The sequence below is a fragment of the Myotis daubentonii genome, chromosome 1 (assembly GCF_963259705.1).
Source record: "Myotis daubentonii chromosome 1, mMyoDau2.1, whole genome shotgun sequence".
NCBI classification, from domain to species: Eukaryota; Metazoa; Chordata; class Mammalia; order Chiroptera; family Vespertilionidae; genus Myotis; species Myotis daubentonii.
The window spans coordinates 101,752,543-101,759,329 of NC_081840.1; the positions used below are offsets into that span (position 1 = coordinate 101,752,543).

Consider the following 6,787-nt stretch of genomic DNA (forward strand, 5'->3'; position numbering starts at 1 on the left):
CCCCTAACCTCTCTGCCTGCCTTCCTGATCGCCCCTAACCACTCTGCATTCCTGCCTCATCGCCCTTAACCACTCGCCTGCCTGCCAAATCACCCCTAAGCGCCTCTGCCTGCCTTCCTGATTGCCCCTAACCACCTCTGCCTTGGTCCCCGCCATTACGGCTTTGTCTGGAATGATGTCTGGAAGGTCGTTCAGCTGTCCAGTCTAATTAGCATATTACTCTTTTATTATTATAGTTACCTGGGTTCCTCCCTTTCTATTTCTTCTTATCACACTCCCTTTAGCATTTCTTGTATTTTTGGTCTGGTGATAATAAACTTCTTTAGCCATTTTTTTTTAACCTTAATGGTCCTAATTTCACCGTCAAATTTTTTGGTAGCCTTCCTGGATAAAACATTCTTGAATTCAGTTCCTTGCTTTTCATCACTTTGTATACTTCATTCCATTCTCTTTGGCCTGACAGCCTGAAAACAGCCCTCAGCCCCTCACCCAGACAGGCCAGGCACCCCAGTGGGGACCCCCACCCTGAAGGGTGTGTGACCAGCTGCAAACAGCCATCATCCCCTCACCCAGGCTGGCCAGGCACCCCAGTGGGGACCCCCACCCTGATCCAGGACCCTTCAGGGCAAATCAGCTAGCCCCCACCCGTGCACCAGGCCTCTATTCTATATAGTAAAAGGGTAATATGCCTCCCGGCACCATGATCAGCGGAGCTGTGAGGCCTCCCGGCACCAGGATCAGCGTGACAAGGGACAGCACCCAAACCCCCTGATCGCCCTGCAGCTCTGTGTGTGACAGGGTAGAGCCATAACCTCCCCATTGGCCCTGCCCTGAGTGTGAGAGTGGAGGCGCCCCAACACCCTGATTGGCCCTGCTCTGTGGGTGATAGAGGGCGGTGCCCCAACGCCCCCCCGGCCCCCCACGGGCCCTGCTCTGTGTGTGACGGGGTAGAGCCATAACCTCCCCATCAGCCCTGCCCTGAGTGTGACAGTGGTGGCGCCCCTACCCCCTGATTGGCCCTGCTCTGTGGGTGATAGAGGGTGGTGCCCCAACCCGCTGATCCACCCTGCTCTGTGTGTGACAGGGGATGGTGCCCCAACTCCCCTATTGGCTCTACTCTCTGAGTGACAGGGGGAGCTCCCCAACCCCCTGATGGGCCTTGCTCTGTGTGTGACAGGGGGGAGCTCCCCAACCCCCTGATGGGCCCTGCTCTGTGCATGACAGGGGGTGGCGCCGCAACCTCCTCATCGACCCTGCCTTGAGTGTGACAGGGGGCGGTGCCCCAACCCCCCATTCGGCCCTACCTTGAGCGTGACTGAGGGTGGCATTGCAACCTCCCAATCCGCCCTGCTCTGTGCATGACAGGGGGCAGCGCCCCAACTCCCCAATCAACCCTGCTCTGAGCCCGACCAAGGGCTGCACCTAGGGATTGGGCCTGCCCTCTGCCACCTGGGAGCAGGCCTAAGCCAGCAGGTCGTTATCTCCCGAGGGGTCCCAGACTGCTAGAGGGCACAGGCCGGGCTGAGGGGCTCCCCCTCCCCCACCGAGTGCACAAATTTTTGTGCACCGGGCCTCTAGTATCTGAATAATAGGGGTGTCAGAAGGAGAAGCTGAGCAAGAAATAGAGAACCTGTTTGCATAAATAATGACAAAAAACTTCCCTTATCTGGTGAGGAAAAAATTCCAAGAAACACTGCCGGGGTCCAGCCCCAGCAGGCCAGGGGTTCCCAAAGGTGTGGATGGAGTCAGTGAAGAATGATTTACATGGAGACTGTTCAGATGATCAGCATAGCTCTCTTTATTCTCTGTGGATCTTCCCTGTGCCTGGCTGAGGCCACATAGAGAGAGATCCAGAGGCAAGCCAAGCCTTCATTTTATAGTCAGAGGTAAACAAGGAAGTGGTCACCATAGTTACACTGTTCTAGTGAGTTTCACTTGTTTTGCTGCACCTCCCTCAGTCCATTAGCTTCCCAGATAAGATCTAAGGAGCTTCATAAGGCCAAGCCTAATTATGCTAAGAGGACTATGCCCTCTAAGCTGGGACTTGTTTGTGACTTTTCCAACAGGTCAGTCAGAGGCTTAACCCTATAACAGCGCCCCACAAAACACAGAGTCCCAATCAAGATGAACCCAAAAAGACACATCATAATTAAAATGACAAATGTTAAAGAGAAAAAAAGAATCTTAAAGGCTGCAAGAGAGAGACAGAAAGTTACCTACAATGGAACTGCCATTAGACTATTAGCTGATTTCTCAATAGAAACACTTCAGGCTGGGGGTGACTGAAGCTCCCAACCGCTCCTTTTTTCCTTTTTTTATTTTTTTTATTCTGGGCCAGCTTTAGCTTGAGGCTTGGCTCCAGCTCTTAGGCCTCCGCTGCTGAAAGTAGGTTTCTGGCCTTTGCATACAATGTTGCAATCCTGCTGGCTGAAGTCCGGTGGTATTTGTTACAAAGTTTGAAACTGCAGGCTCAGAAGCCTGGAGCCGCAGGCGGGGAACGTTGGTTTCCTCCATCACTGAAGCAAGCAAGCCTCATGTTAGTTTCAAGCTGCCTGGCTGCCGGCCACCATCTTGGCTGACAGTTAATTTGCATATCTCGCTGATTAGCCAATGAAAAGGGTAGCGGTCGTACGCCAATTACCATGTTTCTCTTTTATTAATGTAGATTAATGTGGATTGTTTCATTTCATGTTGTCCCAAAATTCCCTTAAACTATCCTCTTGCTTTTTAACATTTTTCCCCCCAATTGCTTCTCTCACTGGGTTTTTTATCCTACCTTGTATTTTAACTAACTGATTCATTCCTCAGCTTCTTCTAGTCTGTTATTATAATTTTCATTAAGTTTCTTATAATTCTCACTCAGATGTTGAGGATCCTTATATGCATTACTTTGACTTTTTTAAATGATAAATTGCTTGCCTCCATTTCATTGAGTTCCTTTACTGGAGATTCCTCCTTTTTCTTTTATTTGGTGGTTGTTTTTTTGTCTTCCCATTTGCACAGTTTGGTAGTCTGCGGAGCCAGGTGAGGCAGCAGGTCCGTGTATTCAGAAGTGACTAGTCACACCTGTTTGCAATGGTGCATCTGATCTTCTGGTGGCACTGGGTTAGGCACCTCAGGTCTCTGTGTCATGTCTGTATGTTGAATAGGAGGGGTCAGGTCACGTATACCAGTTAGTGTCAGGCCACGAGGCTGTTTGACCATGGGCGCTGGGTAAGACACAGTGGGTCACGATGACAGGTACATGCATCTGGGGGCCTTGTGTCATGGTATCAGGGCTGGGCGCACCATGCCAATGTTGTGGGGCCAGTTGTCCAGGAGCAACAGGTGGGGAGTGCTAGTTCTGGGCAGCAGGTCCTTGTGTCCAGGCTGGGCTCTGGGCAGGGTGGTGGGGTGAGCCAGGAATCTGGGAGGGAGGAATCTGGGCACTGGTTCAGGGGGAAGAGTGGGTGCCCCTCTCACCTCTATGGCAGTGTGGGCTGGTTGCTCTGCTCACTGAGGGGTTGAGGCAAACTGAGCACTCTGATGCTGATGAGGTGGGGTCATCTGTCTCTCCCCTGTATAGGAGTTGGGGACAGCTGGTTGCTGGCTCTGCTCACTGAGGTGTTGGGGCAAGCTGGGCCCTCCACTGCCAAGAAGGAGTCAGGTCAGGTTCCCCATTTGCCAATATAACGATGCAAGGCCCACACACTGCAGGTTGAATCAGCCAGTCGGTCCTCCAAGGTGCACAGTTCAGGCTAGCTAAGCTGGTATGACTGGTTTGTGTGCCCAGGGACTTTAGGTCTCAGCAGTGGGGCTGTGAGCATCTGTCTGTGGTTTAGGGGCAGGATCACTCCTCACAGTTTCCCCCATGGAACACCCTGAGGCTCCCTCAAAATGATGCACTCTCTCCTGTAGTGGAGAGAAGTGCCTGGGAGAGCAGCATGCTGCAATGGTGGTTCCTCCACCTGGAGCACCCAAATCGCCACCCTAACCTCCCCTCCACAAACAGATGCCCTCCAACACTCATTCTCTCCTTCTCACACATTCACACACTCACCCTCACTCCAGACCTGCCTGCCACCATGTTCGCAATTCTATAATATTTCTATTTGAAGTACTTTTTTACCTGTCAGTTATACCATATATGTCTCTATCAATGTCAATATCTTTGTAATGACTATTTTGGCTTTATAAAATAAATGAAAAAAATCCCTTTTATGTGTTATAGCATGGGACTTAATTGTCTAAGAATTATAGCCCTGGCCAGTTCACTCAGTGGTTAGAATGTCAGTCCAAGGACCAAAGGGTCTTGGATTCAATTCCTGGTCAAGGGCGAGTACCTCAGTTGCAGGTTTAATCCCTGCCCCTGTCAGAGGCTTGTGTGCAGGAGGAAACCAATTGATGTGTTTCTCTCAGGTTGATGTTTGTCTCTCCTTCTCTTCCCTCTCTTCCACTCTCTCTAAAAAACAAACTAACAAAAAATCAATGGAAAAAATATCATCAGGTGGAGATTTTTAAAAAAGGAATTAAGAAATATTACAATTACAAAAAATATCTGGGCCTGGCACTTTTGAAAACGTTATTAAATAAATTGAATTAAAAATTTTTACATATTAACTTTTTTTTTTAATGAAAGCATCATAGGATTTGCTGGACAACCTTACGCAGGGGCCATGCAAATCTCTCTTCTCTGTATCGTTCCAATTTAGTATATGTGCTGCCGAAGCCAACACTACATATTAACTTTTTATTTATTTTTAATTTACTTTACTTTTATTATTTCCATTGCTTTATGACCCAGTGACTCCTCTTCTGGGACTTTATCCCAAGATACTTGAAACACGACTTTGAAATTATATATATTCCCCTAATTTCATGGCAGTGATATTTACAATAGCCAAATGTATTGTAAGTGGAAACAGTCCAAGTGTCCATCAGTAGACGAGTGGATTAAAAAACGTTGCTACATTTACACAATGGAATACTACTCTGCTGTAAAAAAGGAAGAAAAAAATTTACACTTTGGGATGGCACAGAGTAGAGCCGATAGGGGAGTTGGGGCACCGTCCCCTGTCACACACAGAGCAGGGCGGATCAGGGGGTTGGGGCACCGCCCTCTATCACCCACAGAGCAGGGCCGATCAGGGGGTTGGGGCGCCTTCCCCTGTCATGAACAGAGCAGGGCGGATAGGAAGGTTGTGGCCCCACCCCCTGTCACACACAGAGCCTCAGGGCGATCAGGGGGTTTGGGCGCTGCCCCCTGTCACACTGATCCCGGTGCCGGGAGGCCTCGTGGCTCCGCTGATCCCAGTGCTGGGGGGCATATTACCCTTTAACTATATAGAATAGAGGCCTGGTGCACGGGTGGGGTCCGGCTGGTTTGCCCTGAAGGATGTCCTGGATCAGGGTGGGGGTCCCCACTGGGGTGCCTGGCCAGCCTGGATGAGGGGATGACGGCTGTTTGCAGCTGGTCACACACCCTTCAGGGTGGGGGTCCCCACTGGGGTGCCTGGCCAGTCTGGGTGAGGGAATGATGGCTCTCCTCCTGCTTTTTAATTTTTTTCTCCAGTTGCTGTTCAGATTGAGCTTGTTTCTCTGCCTTGTCTTCTAACTCACTAATTCGGTCCTCTGCTTCTTCTAGTCTACTGTGGAAACTTTCCATGGTGTTTTTGATTGTAGCTATATCACTTTTCATGTCTTACTGATTCTTGCATAGGTTGTTGATTTTCTTATCTATCCAGTGAATGAATTGTACAACCATTATTCTGAATTCTTTTTCTGTCATGTTGCATGTTTCAGTTTCATTAATTTCCTTTCTTGGTGACTCCTCATTGTCTTTCCTCTGGGTGTTGTTTCGTCTCTTCATTCTGATTATCTTCCTATGGCTCAAACGTCGAGTTGCGTGGGCCTGGGCCATGTGCAGTGGGATCCTCACACAACCCTAGTGTCACTGAAGAGTTCTGACACTAAGATGTGTTGTTGTTGTGGGTTGGTGGGAACCAGGCTTGCTCAGAGTCAGTGTTCCCAGCGCTCAACCTCGTGCATGCCCTTAGAATCAGGGACCCTGCCTGCATTGTGCTAAGACAGAGACCCCCCTGTAGCATGTTGAAAATCAGCGCCCCCTAGCTGATTTTCAGAGTTCCCCAGGAGTCAGAGTTCCCCAAGAATCCAGTATCAGAGTTTCTGTTGCTTCGTGCAACATCACACTGAGAATCAGGGTTCCTATGTGCCCTTGCACCAAGAATTGGAGTCACTGGCTCTTAGTATGAATGCACAGGGAATCAGGGATCTCAGGCGCAGGTGATAAGAAACACAGTCAAGTCACTGGTGCTTGGTGCTGCCTCCTGCCCAGAGGATCGGGGTCCCTGGGCCTGTGCTACGCGGGACAAATTCCTGGTGTTCGAGAGATTGCTCCCAGCCCAGAGCTCCTGAAGCTGGCAGTGCACGCAGGATCAGTTCCTGGTGTTTGCGCATTTGCTCCCAGCCTAGGACTCCTGAAGCAGGGCTCTACACAGGACCAGTTCCAAGGTGCTCCTATACTTCCAGGCTAAAGTTCCTGTAGCAGCACTGAGGCCCAGGCAAGGGGTGGGTCTATCAGTTACTATGGCGCTGCCTGCGAGCCTGCAGGGAGGGGGATGGGCTCTGTTACTCATGGATCTGCTGTGGGGATTTCTGAACTTTTGGTGTCCGCAGGTCTGTAGCTGCGGTCACAGGTCTCTGTCCCCAGTGGCTACAGGGTCCTGGTATGCGTCTGAGATCAGACTGGGTGGTGCTGAGGCCAGGATCCTTTCCTCAAGCAGCTCTG

The 6,787-nt window shown here is 50.2% G+C and overlaps 1 non-coding gene across 1 annotated transcript; it reads right to left on the bottom strand.

Moving 5' to 3' along the window:
- Nucleotides 1-4,604: 4,604 nt before the first annotated feature.
- On the bottom strand, nucleotides 4,605-4,715 carry LOC132224233 (U6 spliceosomal RNA). The gene has a single exon (XR_009450629.1). It is a non-coding gene; the product is annotated as a U6 spliceosomal RNA (small nuclear RNA).
- Nucleotides 4,716-6,787: the final 2,072 nt, after the last annotated feature.